Source organism: Eubalaena glacialis, chromosome 7 (assembly GCF_028564815.1).
Source record: "Eubalaena glacialis isolate mEubGla1 chromosome 7, mEubGla1.1.hap2.+ XY, whole genome shotgun sequence".
Classification (NCBI taxonomy): Eukaryota; Metazoa; Chordata; class Mammalia; order Artiodactyla; family Balaenidae; genus Eubalaena; species Eubalaena glacialis.
This window is the reverse complement of record NC_083722.1, coordinates 20,023,395-20,045,931: the sequence shown is the minus strand read 5'-3', so window position 1 is coordinate 20,045,931 and position 22,537 is coordinate 20,023,395. Positions and strand designations below refer to the sequence as shown.

The 22,537-nt window shown below is 42.4% G+C and overlaps 1 protein-coding gene and 1 non-coding gene across 2 annotated transcripts in view; both read left to right on the top strand.

The window, feature by feature from the left end:
- Nucleotides 1-930: 930 nt before the first annotated feature.
- The window catches only part of RIPOR2 (RHO family interacting cell polarization regulator 2), an 84,183-nt gene continuing 62,576 nt past the window's right edge, over nucleotides 931-22,537 (top strand). Inside the window, exon 1 of the mRNA XM_061194881.1 lies at nucleotides 931-968. The gene's annotated coding sequence lies outside the window, so the exon portion shown is untranslated. The remainder of the gene's footprint in view (nucleotides 969-22,537) is intronic.
- Nucleotides 17,952-18,058, top strand: LOC133095785 (U6 spliceosomal RNA). The gene has a single exon (XR_009701649.1). It is a non-coding gene; the product is annotated as a U6 spliceosomal RNA (small nuclear RNA).

Here is a 22,537-nt window from a genome sequence, read left to right as displayed (position 1 = left end):
AGGACGGAGGCAGAGACCTTGTCTCTGGGTCTTTGTAGACTCCCTGTCTTGGACAATTTCGACTCCAAAGACTCTTTCTATGGAATGTCTTTGTCATATCCACACTTTCCTAAACGAAACCTTTATATATATAGTTCAAATCCACCAAAACAAAATTAAAAGAAAAAAAAAAACAACAACTCTGTTTCTCCCCATTGTTATGAGATCTCTCTGCTCAAACAGGCCCTAGAGGAGAGCCCATACAAAGCAAACGTCATGCCGTGGGCAACCAACTTCACCCGCCACCACACGCGCACACACACACACACACACACACACAACACACACCACCACCACCAGAGTCGCCCCAGCGCATTGTTTCAATACACAGCCTCTCTTTGAAGTACCAAAAGGTTAGCTGAAAGGGCCGTTCATGGCCTCGGCTGTTCTCCCCTGCCCTCTCCCTCCGATGCACTCGGTCTCCTGCGCAAATTCCAAGGATGACTCTAAAGCGGTGACACCAGCTAGTGCCAAGGAGCTCGGCGTGGCGGCGATCCGCTGGACGCAGACAGCAAAGCTCACCCTTCGGAGTTGGGCTGAAGTAACTGTCAAGCATCTGGCTCCCCCGCCCCCTCCCCGCCCGGGTGACGCCGCCGGCCCCTCGGCCGAGCCCCGCCCCCCGCGCGCTCCGCGCTCCCCGCCCCCCGCGCGGCCGCCGCGCTCGCTCCACGCGCTGCCGGCCCCGCAACTTCTGCCCGTGCCGCAGCTGCCGGGAGCCGACGTGGGAGGGCCGCCGGCGCCGGGGCCTGGACGCGGGGACCCGACTGCTTCCCGCGACCCTTTGTCCCTTCAGCCGAGTGAGCGCGCTCAGGGTAGCTGCAAAGCCGGAGGTGCGGGCGGCCCGGGGCATTGCATTGGCACGGAGGCTGCTATTCTAAGCCGGAGACCTCAAGTGTCCTCCTGTCATGACAAGGAGCCTTCGTCTTTAGGTATGAGCACCTTTTTATTTGTTCTTTTTTGCTTGATTTTGCTGACAACCCGAGTGAGGTCTGTGTGGCGAGGGTGTCCTCGGCTTGCATGAGTGTTGCCTGTTAAGGAGCCGTTGGGACTGGGGCGTCCTCGGCTTCCTTCGTCTGGGAGGGTTCGGGTCTCTGATGCCCACAGGGTAGAGACGCGAAGTTGCCGAGCGGTGCAGGGCGCAAGCACTTTTGCAGTCAGAACCGAGGGATGCCCAGGAGAGTGGAGGGACCGGCCCAGAAGATGGTAAGGGGCCCCCGGCAGTGCCCGGCGGCTGGAGCATTTCTGGGCTAGGACACGCGTGGCCGGACGTTAGGTGCCCTGTGGCGGGCGGGGTGGGGGGGGGGTGAGAGCGCCCCGGGATGCGGGTCCTGAGCTGCCGGCTGCCACCGAACGACTTCCGGCACCCTCAGCGCCCACGGGGAGTCCAGCTCAGGGCTGAGATCGCAGTCTCTGGGGTCCCAACTTGCCCCCAGGCTGCCCGGATTCAGCTTGGCAACGAACCAGCCTCATCCCCGCATGTCTGAATTACAAATTGGCAATGTGGGGTGACGGGGGGGATGAGAATTGGGAGGAGGGGCAAGAAGGAGAAATTTGTTGCACTGATGCCAACCAGTGTCTGGAAAAACGGGGGGGGGAGTGGGAGTGGGGTGGGTGATGATGCACCTGAGGACCGGAGCACCCCTGCAAGTTTCTGTGGCTTGGGAGATGGTCTAGAGAAGAGAAGCATCTGCAACTCTGTTACCGCGAGACTGTAACCTCCTGTCCCCCTCCCCCAGGGTAGTGGGGAGCGGATAGAGAACCTCATGTTAGAAGGGAGTAGGTGCTGCTGGAAATTAGAAAAGCGGAAGCCATCCAGATGTTAAGGTGGCAGAAGCGCTGTGCCAGTCCCTCGTGCGAAGTGACAGCTCCCGCAGGAGCAAGAGAGCAAGTGGAAAAGCAAGATAACCGGGCGGATTTTGTTGGGGGGAGGGGCGGGGGTGGTGCAGAGGGGATGTTGGCAGCGTGGAAGGTTCTTATCCTGAAGATACCAACGTGTTGCTCGAGTGACAGAGAGGAAACGTTTAAGCTTTTGGTTCCGGGGGAAACAATCATGATTGTCTTGGAAAACATGTTGGGTCCGTCTTTCCTCCCTGCTCCCCACTTCCTGCACGCTCACAGCCATGCAGTTGGTTGAAGTTCTAGGGCTGGGACTAATCGTCGCCCCCATTCCCAAGGAGATTGTACTTGGCGCTCCGTATGGGACTGGGCATCTTCTGTGAGCATTTGCCCCTTTGTTATCTGACACGTGATCACTTCTTCGTTTTTGTTTTCTATCAGGGTTATCTGGCTCTGAGAATGTTCCTCTCCTCCTACCCACCCCCACCCCAGGATATTCCTATTCACCTATTTCCCCTCTTCCTCTTCCTCCTCCAGCCTTTTTGGACCAGCCTCTGAGTTTTCCCTCTAATCCCCACCCATCCACCCTCTACCTCCATTGTGTCTCCATCAGACTGTTTTAGCTGCTGTTCCAAGCAAGGGATGTCAGCTGTGAACTCTTCAAGAAGGAGCATCATCAGGCTACTCTCCAGTGGTTAATTAGGAAGCAGCCAGTGGCTAACCTTCTGTAGGAGCAAATCGCAGGGGTGTGTCTACTCAGGGTAACAGCCATTAGAGGAAAGGGCCTCCCTGCTTTTCACCGCCCCTGGTAGCCCAGCCCTCAGGCTCAGCCTCTTGTGCCCAGCTCCCCCTTCAGTAGAGATACTGCCTAATCCTGTCTGTTCCCCAGGAAGGTGATATATTTGTCCAAAAATCTGCTGCATCCAAGCATCTGAAAACCTGAATACTGGAGAATCTGTACTGCATATGTTGCTTTTCCGAAAGGCGCCCAATGGGTGCTGCTTCTCTCTTCCTCTGCCAATCCAGTGTGAGATTTTTGCTTTAAATATTTTATCTTATGTATAAATATAAAGAAATACCAAGCTAGAGCGAGGAAAAGCTAATAAAAGCCTGCACTAGGGACTTGCACAGAATTCTGGGTACCCGAACACAAGTGCCAACAATGGCTCTCTTTCTTTTTGTTGACTGCAAAGTCAAATTATTTCCAGCAGAAAAGGGACCCATCCCTTTTCAGGTGTGACCTGGAGAAACCAAGGGGCCTGGGAAGGAGATATTTATATCTACAGGTGTTGGTAGCTAAACTCATATCAAATTCTACTCTTTAGTATTGAAGTCCATTGACTTGGGGCCCTGCCGATGACGGCCAGGTGTCCTGCCCTAAGTCTGAGGTTGCTAAATGGATACATCCCTAGTGTAGTTAAACCCCACAGCCCAGCTGTGATACCAACCACATGCTCACTTCTGAATATAACCAAGTCACTTCTCTGCTATATTTTGGGTTAATTCACAGATTATTGGCTCACCCCTTGGTGTCAAGAGACTAAAACACAGACAAAGGCAGTTCTGGAGGGTGAGCAGCACAGCCTGCACGTTTCACGTTAAATGGTAGAATCGGGCGAACAACAGTCCCTGGGGTTGAAGCGTTTGCAAACCAGTGTTTTATTTTTACTGTTCATTTCATTCAGTGGGTTGGGGAAAAAAGATAAAAAGCTGTCTTGTTTCTATTCTGCAAAGAAGTCAGAAGTCTAAAACCAGCTTCTGCCTTTTCTTGGGAGGAGGTGGCGGTCAAGTGAAAGTCTGTTTTGTTTATGCAGTGGGTGCTTCTCTGGGCAATGGCAGATGTGACTTTCCACTTGGGCCTTCTCTGCCCTGGTGGCCATGAGCAGGGCCTCGTGCTTCTGAACAGCTCCTCTACCAAGGCTATTTTCATCTGCCAAGCTGAACTCCACGAGCTGGAGGAGATAGACAGCTTGTGTTTGTGGCCATTCAACCAGAAAAGAATACCAGCTGAAAACAGACAGTGAAGCAAGGGAATTGGGGCTGGGGGTGGGGAGAGGAGGTACAGATAGGCCAGCAGCACATAATTGGTTCCCCAAAGGCAAACCTAGACACGGGATGGCTCCGTAAAGCAGTTGTCATGTAAACACCCCACAGTGATTATTTGAAAGATCTGTTCAACGAAGGAGAACGATTATGACTATGTGCCTTTTCATCTGGAGGGAACCCTCCTTTGGCTTCATTCCTCTCCGCTTTCAAAATCATATCCTTCTAGACAGCTTCTCCGCACAACATTTTCCCCCTGAAAATGAAAACCTCCCCATTGTGCACGTGGAGGCCTTCCAGCCGCTTCAACTAAACAAAAGCACTCAATGCACAGATCTTGAATGAATTAATATCGAAACACCCACACATCCTCCTCCCTCTTCCTATCTCCCCTCTGAGGCCACCAAGTTCCTCTCTGGCTGAATGGCCAAGGTTTGTTGTTGTTCGGTTTTTCGTTTTGTTTTTGTTTTTTGTTTTTTGGTCACTGTACACTCATCCCACCTTAGTTGGAAGTATTCCCAAATAATAATAGATATTTTTCTCAGAATGTGGCTGGCTATGTAGAAAAGATCATTTTACACATGGCCCAATGCTGGGGTGCCTTCCCTGGACACCATCAAGAAAAGAAGCCACTCCGACTTACTTTCTTGTGTGCATGGTTTACATGACGCTGATGAGCAGTGCGTGGAGGAGATGAATGTTTTCACATGTCTATCACACTAATTAAAAAAGAAAATTAGATTTCTTTTCAACAGTGAAAGCAAATGAGGTGCAATATTTCTATGTTGCATTTCATAAGATCAAAACGAGCTCTCTGCCAGACCAAGGAGGGCAGAGTCTTAGACAAAGGGAATGTTTTTCACACCATTTAGCATTCAAAAATATAATAAAGTGATTACCAAGTATTTTTATTTCTGAGGTGCATTGGAAGTCCAAGTCCTCAGTGTTTTGTAATTTACGGGAGTACTTGGATCTGGCCAAAGTTAGATTTTTCATTCAATATAAAAGTGTAAGATATTGATTATACCTTCTAGGAAGTGCACGGTCTGGTAGAGAAGGAGGAAGAACCCAACTGTGTTGGACAGAGTGCTGTCCACACATGTCTTGGTTTGCCCTGTATACATCTGTTGTTGCAGCATAATTATTAATAGCACCCCTTTCACTCAGAAGGATTCCAGTTTGGTCACCCTAGAAATAGGGCTGTGAGAAGTCAGAGGAAGGAGAGAAAGGCTGTGATTGAAGTAGCCAGTGAAGATTTCATCTGTGCCTATGGTAAGATTACAGATAAATGGAAGGGAAAAGGGAAGACTCACCAGATAAGAAGACTAGGAAGACGGTGAGCTCCCTGAGGGCACAGAGGGTCTATTTTGTTCGTTCCTGGATCCTCAGGGCTTGCGTGCTGCCTAGCAGATCATAGGCATCAAATGTGAATTCATTGCCTGTGACCTAGATTTAAGATCAAGACCAAAGGTAGGAAAGTTCACAATAGTGAGGCGGCGTGCCTGGCAAAGGTCAGATGGGCACGATTATGAAATAAGGCTATTAATAATGGTGATGGTGCTAAAACGAGGCTGGCGATGACAATCCCGTAAAACAACCTGTGTACAGAAGAACCATGTCCTGTAACTCTTGTATAATAAAGTCACTTGTCTTTGGGGTTTAATGCTGTGGCTTTCACCTCTAGCGCTGGAAGTGATCTATTCCTTCTCAAACAAATTTTTCAGGAAGGAACTGAAGGAACAATGACTCCATTCTCTTCAAGCTGGTCTCCTTCTTTCTTTGTCTTCTGGGAGGACTTTTGGAAGAGAGGCAAGAGCGGGGTGGGGGGAGGGTACCTCACAAATACAAAAGTAATACAGATGAACACAAAGGGCACATGGTTTTTCCTTCCCCTAATAGGGGGAATAAATCCAAAGTGACAGTTTCCTGGAGCTAGTGCAACTCCTGAGAGGTTATTCCCAGTACAGCATTTGCTTTCCCTACTTTTTGCTATATATGAAGGCCTGGAGTGACTTGGTCTTGGCCTTAACTGTGACAGTCTACCTTCTAATTAATGTGACCCTGCTGATATATGGAGGTTCAACGTTAACTTCCCTAAATGAAGATTCCAGTATAAGTACCAGGTAACCCTTGAACGGCAGTGCCATACTTTTCATTTATAAAGTTATCTAGCAGCGTTTTAGCCACTTTGAAATGATCCGTATCTTCCGAAATTGTAATATAATTTAGTGTTGTCTTGGTGATGGTTCAGAAATACTTGGAGCTTAGAAAAGAGAGAGATAGACACACACAGGGATATAGCACTGAGAACATGCATCGGGGTTCCGTTGCAGACAACAGAATCCACTCAGCAGAAAGGATATAAAATGACTTATGGAATTGTCAGGTCCGGAAGGCCAGGGAAACACACCCTAGGTCGAGCTCTCTGTAACAACTTTGAAAGTCGTGTTGTAATGGAGTCACTGCCTGATCAATAATCAAGATGCTGCCTGCTGATTTAGGAAGCTACTGTCTCCAGAATGAGGCTGCCACTGCCACGATCAGGAAACAGCCAGCCAGGAAGGCACCACAGAAAAGCCAGACAGTCCATGAAGGTGGTTGCCAGTGGTGACAACAGAAAAGGCAGAAGTATAGCATAGTAGGCAAAATAATGTGTCGTCACCCCCCCCCCAAAGATATCCATGTCCTAATCCCTGAAACCTGTGAATGAAGAGATTACCTTACATGGCAAAAGGAACTTTGCAAATATGATAAAGTCAAGCACCTTAGAATTATCCTGGATTCTCCAGGTGGGCCCAGGCTAATTTCATCAGTCCTTAAAAGCAGAGAACCTTTCCCAGCTGCGGTCATGTGACTATGGAAGAAGGGTCAGAGAGATGCAACATTGCTGGCTTTGAAGGTGGAGCAAGAGGCACCAAGAGAAGAAATGTGGGTGACCTCTCGTAGCTAGAAAAAGCAAGGAAATGGATTCTCCCCTGGAGTCTCCAGAAGGGAACACACCTGTGCTGACACCTTGACTTTAGCCCAGTGAGACCCATTTCAGACTTCTAACCTCCTGAACTATAAGCTAATAATTGTGTGTCACCTTATGCCACTAAATTTGTAGTAATTTGTTATAACAGCCGTAGGAAACTAATACCCACAGCCTCCCCATCAAATCTTGTGGCAAGGACACCTGGTGGAGGCCCCCTGCATCATGTGCATAATCCGAGCTGCAGGGGATTCTCGAAAATGTTTTTAGGTTCTGGGCTTTGGTACTGGAAGGCACCAAGATGGGGTTGGAATGACGTGGAATGCCAATCACTCATATCTAGTGCAGCTGCCGTGGGAGCACATGGGGAGCCCGGGGAGCCACAGATGTATATGCACAGTGCCCTGAGGGACGGAGGCACGTAAATATGGCAGAACAGAATTGGATGCCTGAGATTTTTAGGAAGTTTAACAAGTGTTATTAAGTCATTAAGGCACAAGGGGGAGGGGAAGAGAAGGCATCAGAATAGTTGCCTGTTTTACCAAACTAGAAGTTACTATCTGATCTGTTAGCTATCACTGGCAGGGTGGTAGTAAGGAGAGATTGTATGTAAGTATCAGTATCAGGGATAATTATTGACATTCTACAACTTATCTCAACTTTATACAGTCAGTCTATATGGCAGACTATATTTTCCTCAACAGTATCTTCCACCCTACAGGCCTTCCTACACAGTGACTTTGATACTCTTCCCATTGAGAAATGAGGCCTTTGTTTCTCCCCTCAAAAAACCTGGCTCTCTGGACTAATAGGGAATGTGACTTCTAAGGCTAGATCACAAAAGATAACTCAGCTTCTTACTAGCTCTTGAAGCTATCAGCCACCACGTAAGCTATCTGACTATCCTGAGGCTGCCATGCTGTGAGGAAGCCCAAACTAACCAGCCACATGGAGAGGCCTGGCATCACAACAAGAGAGAGAGATGCCTGGGCAGTACCCAGCTTCTCTGGTCCCTACTGCTCCATGTCCAGCCACCATCTGACTGCATGGTAGACCTTGAGCCAGACTGTCCAGCAGAGCCCTTCCCGACTCCTGACTCACTCTTGTTGTTTTAGGCCACTGAATTTTGGGATGATTTCTCACGCAGCAATAAATAACCAGATTGGTCCATGCTGTCAGATGCAGAAAAAATGTCAATTAAAACCACAATCTTGTGTTATTCCTATCAAATTTCTTCACTGTGAGGTAAATAGTGTGACAGTTGTCAGTAGTAGAATAACCAAATCTAAAGCCCACCTTCTCTTGCTGTAGAATATTGGCCTAAGAAACTCATTCTTAAAATATGTATCAGAAGCAGTTTGTTGGTTGGTTTATTGGGGGAGGATTTAGGAAAAGGGGAATTGGTAGCATTGAGAAAGAATTTCATACTGGCTAATTCAACATGTGAATAAGCAAGACTCCCAGTAACTTCTTTTGAAAGTAGAATTGCCTCAGCGTGGCAGGTAGAGGTGCTGCAAATCTGTACTTTGGGGAGTGTCGTCAAATTTGGGACCCACTTAGGAGATGGAGAAAAAGAGATGAAACATAGCCGGACTAACACACAATGAAGAGTGTTAGCCCACCTCCCCAGCAGGCTGACTGCTCTTCTTTCTTTTTCTACCACTTCTTTTTTGCACATGCCTCCTTCCTTGATACCTAAAGTTTATTGCTGCTGAAGTTCAAGTTCAAGGTCCCCTCGGAAACGGTACATAATAATACATTGGTCTGAGACATAGTACCTTATATTTCTGCGGGTTTTTGCAGTTTTCAACAACTTTTATCACATCCATTATCCCATTTCAACCAGAGAACCCCATGATGTAGGCAGGGCTAACATTAATGTCCCTGGTTTCACCAATTAGGAAACAAAACAAAAGTCTTGTCCAAAATCACGGTGCCAGTGTGTCTAAGAGGCTGGGTTAGTGCTGAGCTGTTCTCACTCCCATTTGGCGTCTGCCACCCCAGAACATCCATTCAACTGGCCTCTGTAGCAAAATCAGTGTTAAGCTGGAGAGAGGGAGGGGTGATTTGTTCTGCCTGCCCACCATCTTCAGTCACCAAAATATGGCCTATTTGAAGCCCAATTCATTGAGAGCCTGAAGCATGACTATTTTCTCTTATTACCTGACTAATGATGTCAGTTTGACACTGTATTTTGCAAGTGGAAACCTGCCCCGATAATGACATAAGAAAGGTCAGGAACTGCTCCCTTTGCAGGCTCCCATGACATCCCTAAAAAAGCTTGCCCTTTGAATTTTGTCAAATGGTCTTTGGCCTAAAATAGGATAGAAATGGCATGTGCTGTTTCTTTTTTAAGGGTTCTTTATTATTATTTTTTTAGATCCTCAAAGTGTGTTTCTTCACATTAATATATTTTCCAGATGTAATTTTTTTTTTTTTTTTTTTTTGGCTCTGAGTATTGCAAAATGGCTCTTTTGCCACTGATGGAAGAAAACAGCCAAAGCAAGAAGAGGCTAAGGGGCTACATTAACTCAAGGTGCTTTCATATATATGAATATACAGTTATCAAGCTAGAGGTACTGAAAAAAAATATTGAAAGAATGTGTAGTTTTCATTTAAGGAATGAGTCTCGCTCCTTTACCGTCTAATTGGGGGGAAATAAGTGCAGGTAGACCTTGCATGTAGATTCTATGTACAAAAAAGATGTTCCTTGCATCTTCTCCCCTTAAGTAAATTATGTGATACTGAATGAAGGCACAGGGAAGTCTGAAGCCATTGTAATTTTTAAAAATAAACCCAATTTCTGAATTACGTATGTGTCCACGTGTATCTCATATCGCATGTTGACATAAAGCCCCTCTTCTGTAGTGAAACGTCGAATCTAAATAAAATGTTTTATATAATAATATTAATAATAATAGCTATCATTTAATAGCATTTCCAATGTGCCAGGCACATGTATTCATTCACTAAATTCTCTCAGTGACCCCAAGGTAATTACTATTATCATCTGTAATTTATAGATGCGAGAACTGAGGTTCAGCAAAATTAGTAAAGACAGAGTACAGTTTTAAATCTGGGCCGCCTGGTATCAGTCTGGGCTGTAGCTGTGGATGTAAATATACAAAGACCCCAGCTTCAGAGTTCCTATAACTGCCGGTTAGTAGCATGTTCCATAAGCCTGAGTTCTCCCACAGAACTGAGCTGGATTGTGGTTGCCAGATCACTTGGCTTAGTCACTCAGTACTCAGATGGTCCATGCAATTTTCAGGTTGAGAGTCTTAGTTGACATCAAGGCATTAATGAGACACTTCAGGATTTTATTGTAATCACTGAGAAGCTTTTTCACATCATCCAGCCAAAAGGTTCATTAGTCCCGCTAAGTAAGCAGTGTGCCTGTGCTGAGAGGTACCCGATCACAGGGAAACAGACACTTTTCCTCTGAGTAGACAATGCATCCTGATAAGTGATGCATGTCCGTGGCAAGCCTTCCCCTTCCTCATGGAAACAACTGTCCTTCGCAATGCCTCCGATCTGAAAACCCCACGAAAGGGGAGGGAAATGGAGAAAGAACAAACTTGAGAGAAAAAAGGAGTCATTCCTTCCCTTTTAGAAGGACTATTGTCTAATCCATACCCACATGTAAAGTGTCCCTTGATCAATTTTGTCTTAATTACTGAATGTAGGAAAACAAGATCATTGTTAATTCATGCAGTTTAATTTATGCATAGGAGAATTATACAGGATAATTACCTGCAGTTGAAGGAAATGAATAGTGTCAGAGCTGGTTAATCCATGCATGGTTCACCCTTCTATCCCTCTTTCAGAAAAGACTTAAAGCGGTAACCAGTGTGTGTGATATGCAAAATTGCATTGGTTTGTTAAACAGAAGTATTTTTTGCCTTTGATTTGCATCACAAGTAGAGTTCTCAGATTTGGACTGACTACATTTGAATATCATTTTCTGAACAAAAGCTTTGATTCCCTGACTTAACTCCTGTTTGATCTTTGCCAGAAGTGCCCATTTTTCAAATCAGTGCAAGAGAAATTATCTTCATGGGCCCTATGTTAGCCTGAGTAAAATTTCTTTCACGGGAATAATTCAATGGGAATGATGATTATTTCGTTTATCAAGATTTATGGGGGATTTATAATAATGATTGCTAGTTTCCTCATTGTCTGGAACCTCTGGGATCCAGTGGCTTCCAAAAACTAAAACCGAAACAAACAGCTGGAACAAATTATGGGACGATGAGTGGACACAGATGGAAATATCCTTGTGACTTTTGTCAAGCAATAGATAGCTGTTAAAGCCTCTTGGAATTCATCTATGGTAATTGGGAGAAGAACAAGACTTGGTTAAAGTTTATTAAAAAAAATTATTCTCCATAACTTTTCAAACATTTTAGACAGGTTACAATAATACACAATTAAAAAAGAGAATAAGTATCAAAAGAAGGAGCTCAGAAAAGTCAATATTCTAACTTTAAAAAATTAATGTTTATGCTATAATTGAGCAGCAAGTTTTGCTCTGAACTTCGTTGTAGCCAGACCAAAACGGGTACATATTCGGTTATCACTGAAGTTACATGCGAAATACAGCAGTTCCTCGGAGGGCCAATTCCCCCAGCGATGAATTATAAAAGAAATGTCTTATGTGGGAACTGACACAGGGGAGGTTAATTTGAGCTCATTAAACCAGAGCATTGCAGTGAAGTTCAAAAGTCGACACTTTGCACGTCGACCTTCACTCTTATTTTCTTATACCTCCATCAAGTTCTCCTAAAGATCCAAAAGGAGCAATCAAAGGAAACTTCATGAAGAGAAAAAGAAATATGTATAGTTGGCCTTCAATTGCTCTGTTTTGGACAAAAAAAAAAAAGAGATTCAACTTTTCTAAGGCAAAGTTACATGCCATAATCAGATTTTTGTCTTCAGGCAAGGTTAGCAGAAGGAGTTGAGGGTGACTCCTCCCTGCTTACACGTTCTCACAGGGGAGGCCGGCTGAGACAATTGAGTTGCAACTTCATGATAATCTTATTACAGTGCCAGAATTCAGCACTTGAGATCTTAGGTTTTAGCAAGACCAACTTGATTAGCAAAATGAAGAAGAGCATAAAAACATAAAACTTTCATTGCTTAGGTAAGGCCATTTGTCTTTATATCCTTGACCTTGATGTTGATGATGATGGTAGTGGTGGTCGCAGGCATCTGTTTTACTGAGTGTATACTCTGCGCCTGGCGTTATACTTTACAGGCTTGATGTCCCTTAATCCTCACAATAACTTAACGATGTAAATGTTATGAGCCCCATTTTAGAGGAGAGGAAACTGAGCAGAGGCCCTTGTTCCAAAGAGGAAATTTACACCAACTGTGTGACTGCAGACTGATGATCTAACCATACACCACGCGACTTGAGGCGTCTGTGTGTGCACGTGTGTGGTTAAGCTTCTGGACCCTCCTGCTCCCTTGCTCTTACTTGCTGCTTCTCTCTGTTGTTTACAAAGACGCTGACTGTGGCTATCTCTAAGATTCTGTCTAACTTAAGGCCCTCTATTAATTGGAGCTGTGATGGCATGACATTGTCTCTGAGCTGACTCTCAGGAAATACGTAACATATGTACACATGTGTTAAGTTTAAGTGTATTCTCATTTACTAAGACAAATGCTCCCACTTAAACCATTTTCCTTGACTCTGGAAGTGCTAATAGAAACATAACTGATAAATTGGATACTGCCCTTCCCTGCTGAGAATATTAATTGTGGCACACAGCGTGGTCTGAAATCCAGCTCTGGAAGGCGGCAGGAGGGTAGGGGGTGCAGTGGCTGGCTGTGTCCAGCCACCTGTCCATACTGTTGCCCCCTTTTTCTCTTTACCCTGAATACCCCAAGCTGAACAGTTGGAGGGCATCTGCTCTTGGGGCTGGAACACCCACACTGCTGACTCGGAAACAATAAACCCATCCTGCCAAATGATATATTTTTGGTACAGAGAAAAATGTGTCCCTCCTAGGGATCAAAATACATTCTTACGTGAATGCATGCCATTTTGTAAAGACATTGCCCAGTCCACATTCCACATTCTCTCATCCCATTGGATTGTACTCAGCACCCACATTTAATGTTCTCTGTACTTTCAATTCCAAAGTCTTGGGATGAGGTTTGAGAAACACACAGTATGAATGACATCCTTCAAAAAAGAAAATGTTCAGAGCAGCTGGTTGTCTGGAGGGCGTCCACTGAAAAGCTCACAAATCATACCATAGAAAATCAACTCTTAAAAATGCCTGCTTGGTGGTAAAATATCCTAGGATCTTGTGCCATATTTAATACCAACTGCATTTTTTTATTTAGGAAGAATCAACTGTTTTTTTTACCCCCTCTGCAGATATTATATAGTCTCTCTAACTGAAGCCTAGCTCAGCTAATTCGACTTTCAAGAGACTTGAGAATTCACAGTACTATAAATGAGATCCTAGGTAAATTATAAAGCTCAGGAAATCAACCTCCTTTGAAAGATTTTTCCTCTGGGAGATGCACAGGAAGTCTCCATCCAGACCTCATTAAACTGGAGACAACTTGATAATACATCCTCATCATTGTAACGATAAGAATAGCGAATGCTATTCACTGTTCTAAGCACTTTAATTCAGTAACCTATTTAATTTTCACAGCAAACTATGAGTTTGGTTCTTTTCCCAATTTTACAGATGAGGCAATTAAGGTCTGGAGAGGTTAAGCAACCCATCAAGGCTATACAATATAAAGTGGTACTGCCGGGCCACAAACCCAGGCAGGCTGAATTCTTTGGTCTCAGCAGCCCTGAGATGGAAGGCTCGTTTGTTTTGTCAGCACACAATTGGAAAACAGAAGATTAGATGACCATGAGTTCCAGTTCTGATAGGCAGTTACTTTTGAGTCTTTACAACAGTGGAAAATTTTTTCTTTTAAATCCTAAGATTCTCAGAGCCATTCCTTTTTGCCACTAAATAAGAGAGACAAGTTTTGTCCTGTGTTTCTGGTAAAGACTACAATGCCTTTTTCAAATATTTCTTGTAGTGGAGTTGGAATCAAGCGACTAAAGAACATTAATCGTGACTCAATTTTTTACATATTGAAAGAATGGAAGGCAGATGTGATCAAGATTATGGCATACTGTGTGCACAGAGAAAAATTAAACCCTGGGAAGATTTTTTTAAGTATCTCTGGCGAGGCTCCACCCCAGATCAATTAAAACAAAATCTCTGGGGATGAGGCTCAGACAATCACATTTTTAAAAAGCTCTCCAGGTAATTCTAATACGCAGCCAGGTTTGAGATTCTCTAAATTATATTAGGCTCTTTCTAGATGTTATTGATAGTTATATCAATAGGAAGGTGCAGAGGCTGAGATATAGGTTAAATATTTATTTTAATGTGGTAAATATCTTCAAATAAACCCAATAATTCAGTTCTGGGTTTAGTCAAAACTGAACTTTCTGGATTTAGCCACAAGAGTTTAAGGTACAAGGCATTACTCCTGAACAGCAAGGATTACCCATTTATTTTTGTTGAATCTAAAACGCTGTTATTATTGTTATACTATGTTATACTGTGTTATAATGAGCATCTCATTGTGGGGAATGGTTATGGAATAAGAAAATAAAAAGCAAGGAGAGTGACAGTGAGACAAAGATCAGTTGTTCCTGAACCCTCTGAGCACCTGATCAGAACTGATTAATGATGTCTTGGGGCCACAGGGCATTCTGAGTACTGGTGACCCTCCACTCCAAGTTGAAGGAAAGTCACATTAAGAAGCAGGCAAAGAAGTGAATTCCCTGGCGGTCCAGCGGTTAGGACTCCGCGCTCTCACTGCCAAGGGTGTGGGTTCACTCCCTGGTTGGGGAACTAAGATGCTGCAAGCCACGCAGTGCGGCCAAATTTAAAAAAAAAGAAAAGAAAAAGAAACAGGCAAAGAAAACTAGAGGAGGAGTTCTGCTTTCTCAGCTAAAGGAAAATAAAGATGAGTAGAAGCAAGACCACACGTGGGTGGTAGAAACTCCAATTCTAGTTCTAGTTCTGCCAACAGCCTTGTTGGAACAGTTGTCTATAGGTCAATTTCCTTACCTAGGAATCACGGTAATTGTCCTACCTAATTTACAGGGTTGCTGTCAGGATATAGATGTCAAAGCATTTGGAAAAGAGCAATCTGCAAACATGAAATGTTATTATGAGTCTCCTCATTAGGTGATACTACAGACAGCTGTGTGGCCACCAAAAGATGTGCCATTCTGTTTATTTTTATTCCCCAAAGGGTCACCTATTCCAAAGTCTTCTAAATTTAGCATCAGGTACTAAATTCTTTGGATGCTCCATATGGTGGATAAGGCCTCTGTCAATTGGCTTGAACACCTAACTTCCCTACACAGAGATTATTTCATCTTTTCATTTTTACATGACTAATGCTACCAAGCTCAGTGCTGCCAGTTTGTTCAAAGTATGCATTTGTTTCTCCAGTCCTGACAGCCTTAGAGCCCTCTGTGCCCTTGTCCATGGTGAAAGCCTCAGGATATTCCCACGAGCTTCTCCCTACAAGCCAGAGGACGGAGGCAAAATCTGAGGCCCCCTGACCACACGGTTCCTTTCCCTGTTAATCTGCTCCATGCCCAAGAGAGATGGTCCCAGTTTGGGGGTTTCTGTGTTTACACAGATGTTGGTCTGGGAGGAATGGAAAATTAGGTGGATCTGGAACTTATTAAAGCCAGTTAATTTGACCACAAATGTGGTCAAATTATAGGCTTCTTGTTTGCTTCGAAATGGGATTGGGTCGACTCACCAAGGAAAAAGGCTAAACCAAATCTCCCTCTCCTTCTAGAGAAAATAGACAAATTTCCCTTCTCTATGACCTCATCTTTACCTGCACCGAGATTCGAGGAGGACAGGGATTTCCATGTATTGCATTCATCCTACATCTCCCATTCTTACCTTCACTGTGTTCTAAAGTGCTCCGTAAAGCGGGTGAAGGTTAAGAATTACTGCCTCTGACACTATACTTGCCTGCTTCATGCTAGATGCGGGCCCTGACACCCATACACTATTTGGGATTGCCTTCTATATCAGCACTGGGCCAGTAGACATCCAATAAATTAAAATGTTCAAATATGCATGTAAATAAAGAAAATGGGATAACAAATTCCTAAAAACCCATCACCGAGTGGAATGATTGTCAAGAATTTTCCACGCTTGCTTCATCCATCCCTTTTGTTATTGTTGTTATTAAAGCATCTTAAAGTAAATCTAGACCATATGTCATTTCACTCCTGCAAGCTTCTGTGGGCATCTCAAAAGTGTGGACATTTTCCCGCATGATCCTAATTCCATTTTGCACCTAGCAAAATGAGCAATATTTCCTTAGTATCGTCTAATATCTAATCCATATTGAAATGTCCCAAGTGTCTCAAAAATGACTTTTTTCATTAGGTTTGTCATCATGATTAAAACAGGGTCCACACATTGCATCAAGATGGTATGTCTTTTGAGTCTCTTGTCCTTTCCCCTCCCTTTTTTCCCATGAATAAATGATTTGATGAGTAGGGAGTCTGAAGCCCTGAGAAGATCTGTCCAGAGAAAGCCTGTTACCTGCTTTATTTCTCCCAGGCTGACCAAAGAATCACTAGCTCTCACTCTACTTTTTATAACTTCACCCAGGCTGACCAGATGGGTGGGGTGGTGGAGACAGTGGCTAAGGACTCAAGAAAATGAATGAAAACCACTTTCCCACTAGTGAACCAGAGACAAAATTTAAAACACAGAGCCAAAAGAAAGCCAAGCATTTCAGAGTGAGATTTGAGTCCCAGAAGATAAAAAGTATCCCTTCAAACAATTCTACTGTGACCCAGAGGATGGAGTGAATTCACAGGGAATGGCCTAGAACAGGGTTGAAACTGGTGAGAGTCAGGTGATGGAGTGGCGTGGTAGGGGAGACAGGTTGTCTTGGGAAAAGTCTTCCAACCCCTCTTTTTCCTGCTCTATAAAAATGGATCTGACTCCCCTCCAGGTAGATTGGCTAAGGGCATGAATGGACAAAGGGTCACAGACAGCTAAGAGCAGAAGTTAATTTGCTAGCCGAGTGGGTGCTTGGTGTGATTTTAGGAGTTATGTGGGCATCTGAGAGGGGAAGCTTCCTGCCAGTGCCTTCGGGCTCAGAATCCAAGTAATATGGCATTTCACATGTGTACAAATAAGCCCGTAATGTATTCTTTTGTCTTTGCTGTTGGGAATTTGCCGCATGTTGATGGGTCCAGTGTGGGATCCATAAACATTTGTTCTTTCTTTGCACTAAATTGTACTTTAAGCTAAGGATTAAATGGACTCTTTGCTTCACTCCTGTTTCTACAGCTTCAAATCCTCTGGACAGAGCAAGGGATAGTAAGAAATTATTTTACGCCCTTGGCGTACCATTAAAAGGAACATAATTTTGCTTTGTTGATAATCTAGGTATTTGCACATCGCTATACCTAACTGCTTTGCATTCTGGTTATAAATTATTTGGTTTTGGCAAACAAAAATAACTCAGCAGATGTTGTTAATATGACCACCTTCTTGGTATGCAGCAGCAAGGACCAGTAATGAAACCACTATCCCTATTATAGCAGTTTAATTTGCAAAAATTACCATTCAGAGAACACATGTACAGGCCTCTGGGAAACCACTCAGCTTTGAAACTGCTGGCATGTGATGGCACATTCATACACAGCCTTATTCTATTTGAACCACAGAGTAACTTTCTGACACTGAGTTTTTCTGAAATGTTATCGTTTGCATCCTCCTTTTTTTATCACCTCTACTTTGTTTAGTAATAATTCACGTGACCTCAGACAGAACGCCACAGGTCTAAGGAGACCAAGGTAAAATTATCAGAGAAATTTACTTTAAGGCAGAGAGAATTAACAAGACATAAATTTCCCCCTATTAGTACATAATGATTGGAAAGTGCCAGCATTCAACTAGCTCATTTCCTTAATAAAAACATCTTTTTATTTGTGTGTTGCTTAAAAAACAACAACAACGACAACAAAAAATTAGTGCTTACTTCGGCAACACACATACTAAAATTGGAACAAGACTGAGAAGATTAGCACGGCCCCTGTGCAAGGATCACATGCAAATTTGTGAAGCGTTCTGTATTTTTCTATTATACATAAAATAGATAAGCAATAAAGATTTACTGTATAACACAGGGAGCTATATTCAATATCTTATAATAACTTATAACGGAAAATAATCTGAAAAAATATATGTATAATTGAATCACGTTGCTGTACACCTGAAACTAACACAATATTTTAATAAATCCACTATAATTCAATTGAAAAACTTACAACATAAGATTTAACAAACATTTTTGTGCTTTTATCAGGCTGTAGTGCAAACACAACAGGTCATTGCTTCATGTAGTAGATTCACTCCAATACCACTATCCCTTCATCGATTTTTTTAAAATTAATTTTTATTGGAGTGTGGTTGCTTTACAATGTTGTGTTAGCCTCCACTGCACAACAGAATGAATCAGCCATACACGTACAGATATCCCCTCCCTTTTCAACTTCCCTCCCATTTAGGTTGCCACAGTGCCTTAGGTAGAGTTCCCTGTGCTATACAGTATGTTCCCATCAGTTGTCTATTTTATACATAGTATCAATAATGTATATGTGTCAATCCCAGTCTCCCAAATATCGATTATTAATTTTCATAATAAGTCGGCGTTATGAGAAGTCTTTCTATAAAGTTACAGTTACATAAACGAATCATTCCAATAGCTAACAATAAGCACCTGAAGTTGATCAGCACACGCCATCATTTACAGACTTCTAAAAACTGCATGACGCAGGCTGTAATCAAGAGAATCAGAACAGAGACTGTGAATAATAATGCATATCTTCCCACGTAAATTCTTTCATCTTCCCTCCTCTGGATGAGCCCTCACCTCTTTTTTTTTTTTTTTTTTTAATAGAAAAAACCAAGTTAAGGAGCTCCAGGGGCCAAAGCTGAGAAGGCATCCAGGTGTTCTAACCCTGCATCCCTTGGCCCCTTTAAAACCCCTACAAGCTGCACTTTATACCCTCATATATTATATTCAAGTCTATAATAAGATGCCTGAATGCTAAGCATTTGAAGTGCTGCTTTTAAAAGTGTTGTCATAACAACAGGAATAAAATGACAAGTGTAACTTGACTTTGAAAAGACTGCCTTAGTTTTAAGTCCTTTGCTTTACCTAAGCAAGGGCTTAACTGTAACCTCCTAGTGCAAACGAAGGCTGTGATCAAATGACATTACCATAATTGAGTCAGTATCTTTAGCTATATTTGCCATCACATAAAATTGTCAGTCCTCCATCAATTCAATTTAATTGCTCAGATGGCCAGAAATAAAGTAATTGACCATAAGAAGAATCTATTTGTTTGATTATATAGGCCATATCTGAAAAGCGTTAAGATAATTTCTTATCCTTTCTCTGAGATGAACTGTACCATGTAGCTTAATTATAAGGTTCAATTCCATTTTCTACCTGACTCTCATGCCCGCAAATGAATACCAGTGTTGGTCACCCATGCTGGGCAAGGAAATAGAACATGGTGCATGATTATGCTTCCCAGCACACTGCTGGGTACATTCTTCCAGGACCTAAGGATTTTTTTTCTCTTTAAGATGTCCAAAGATGTAGCTCCATTCTAGTGAAAACGATTAAAAATATGAGCTTATAAAAATGGTAATTTCAGTAAAAGTCAAATAACAATAGAAGATGTCGGTGTCATTTTGATGCTGTTTTGAAGTAAAGAAGCAACAATCACCATTAGCTAGAAATGAGTTGCCAAGCTCTAGGGGTAAACAGGCTACATGCAAGAAAAGCCTGAAGGAGTTGATAACACCAGGCATGGGACCATTTTCTTCTATGTTGGAGTGTTGTTTTTGAATCTGATGATCAAATAATGAGGATTTGTGGTGGGTGTATTTTTTTCTCAGCAGGATCAGCCAAGCTGTCTATGAGGACCATGTTTCCAAGAAATTTTCCCTTTTGATATACATGGTTTTGAATAGGTTTAAAAAAAAATTAGGTAATAAGTGCAAAATGCTTTTTCCTTCGAACTAGGAAACAGTTGGTCCTGTTTTGATGTCTAGTTTGCACCAGATGAGGGTCTCCGAGTGTTCTAGACTTTGCATTTTAAAATGAGTTATAACAACATTAGTCAAAATCCATTCAACCCCTCTTGACATTTAAGCGAGTTTTATGTCCTGAGTCATTTCTCTTCTAATTATCGTGAGGCCAGCTGCTTCTCCCTGCATTTATTTAATCCACCAGAATGGAAGAATATTGAAATCGAGTGTTCATTTTCCCCAGGCTGAAATGGTGTCAATTATCTAGAAGTTCCTACAACTGACTGTCCCAGTGAGTAGACATGCAATTAACGTTTCTTCTTTACTCTTCAAATGGTTCAGCCAGACCCTTAAAATAGCTTCACAGTTCTCTGCTGTCATTGCTTAGAGGGGGAATAAAAGAGAAAGAAAGAGGAGAGCAGTAATGTCAAATTACTTTATTTCTGTATATCTCTTCACCTGTAAAGTATGTATGGTTTTATAATTAGTGCATTCTATTTGATGGATAAAAGCCAGATATATCTTCAAAGGGCACATTCTAGTTAGTAGAAAAGACCATTACTCCACACTAAGATTTTTACATATGTTTTCTCATTTTCTCCTTGCAATAACATTGGTGACTTAGGTCTTATTATACTCATTTTATTGACAAGAAAAATTGGAGCTCAGAGAGAACTTGGGTGAACCCTGGGGTTAGCCTGGCTCCAGAGACAATGCTTTTCTATTCTACCCTGTATTGAGCATGAAAGAAGTTGGTACAGACAGGTGGTACCTACACTCAAGAAGTTTGTAGCTTATTAAAGAGATGAAACATTCAGGGAGATAATTATAATACACTGAGCCCCTGAGTATGTTAATTCCCATTAATAATTGGAAGTTTTGTCAGAAATAGAGTCACAGATGTAGAAAACAAACTTACAGTTACCAAGAGGGAAAGGGGGGGAGGGATGAATTGGGAGATTGGGATTGACATATAAACACTACTATATATAAAATAGATAACTAATAACTATACCTACTGTATAGCGCAGGGAACTCCATTCAATACTCTGTACTGACCTATATGGGAAAAGAATCTAAAAAAGAGTGGATGTATGTATATGTATAACTGATTCACTTTGTTGTATAGCAGAAACTAACACAGCATTGTAAATCAACTATACTCCAATATTTTAAAAAATCAAAAAAATAAAATAAAACCCAAGCTTTGAAAACAAAAAATAAATAAATAAAATAGAAGTGCAACAACAAAAAATAGTTGGAAGTTTTGTGGTTCACAAGGCAAGATCCCTCTGGTTGAGCTGGTTGATCTGCTCAGAAAATGCTTCAAGAAACAGTTGGCTTTTGCATCAAATGATTGTCATGGATCAAACCCATTGAATAAAATAAGAATCCATGAATCCATGCTGACAGTCCTGAAAATAAATAAAAACAAATAAATGAAAGGATTCAAGAAAGCTCTTACAGTAGGAAACAATGATTGAGTTCAAAGAGTACCATTTTGCCACCATCGTAATAATAATTGATTTGGGCAAAAATTACCAATGGATGCTAAAACTTCTGGGTTAAAGAAACAAGATATTTGCATAGCCCCGAAGTACCTCCTTACTAACCACTTACCAGTTGCAAAGGCAAAAATAGAAACTTTCCAGGGGAGAAACTGTCCAACAACACCTTAACCAAGTAATCAAAGTTAACATCACTAGTAACAGGACCAAGTGATTCCTTGTGCCTTCTGATGCAGTGCCTTCAGAAGGACAACAATATCACTTATGTGATGTCACTCCCAAAAATGCATAGCCTAAGCCTAATTATGAGACAACATCAGACAAACCCAAACTAAGGAACGTTCTATAGAACAACTGGTCTGTACTCTGTGAAAATGTCCAAGTCACAGAAGACAAAGAAAGGACAAGGAACCATCCCAGATTAAAGGAGACTAAAGGCACATTTCAAGAGAGGCAGTGCATGATCCTGGATTGGCTCCTAGCATGTGGGTGGGGGTGGAGGGACAGTATACCAAACAATATTGGGACCATTTGTAAAATTTGAATAAGGTCTGTACATTAGATAATAGTATCGTATTGATGTTAAATTTCCTATGTTGATAATTGTACTGCAATTATGTAAGTGAATGACCACGTCTTTAGGATATACACATTGACGCATCATATCTGCAAATTGCTCAACGGGGAGGAGCAAATATATATATAAATATGTATATGCAAGTTGCTCTCAAATGATTCAGGAAGTAGTAATGGGTATGTGTGTATGGGGGGAGACGACAGAGTAAAACGTGACAGATTTCAACAAATGGTGAATCTGGATGAAAGGTGTATGAGAGCTTTTTGTTCTTTTCTTGTAACTTTTCTGTAAGCTTCCAATTATTTCAAAAAAACAAAAACAAAACCATAATTGGTTTTTGAACTGGGCTTCCAAAGTACCCATGGTTTTAGTTTTTATCAGCCAGTATTTAAAGTAGTTCTGCTTTTTAATTATCTAAAAATTGCTATGT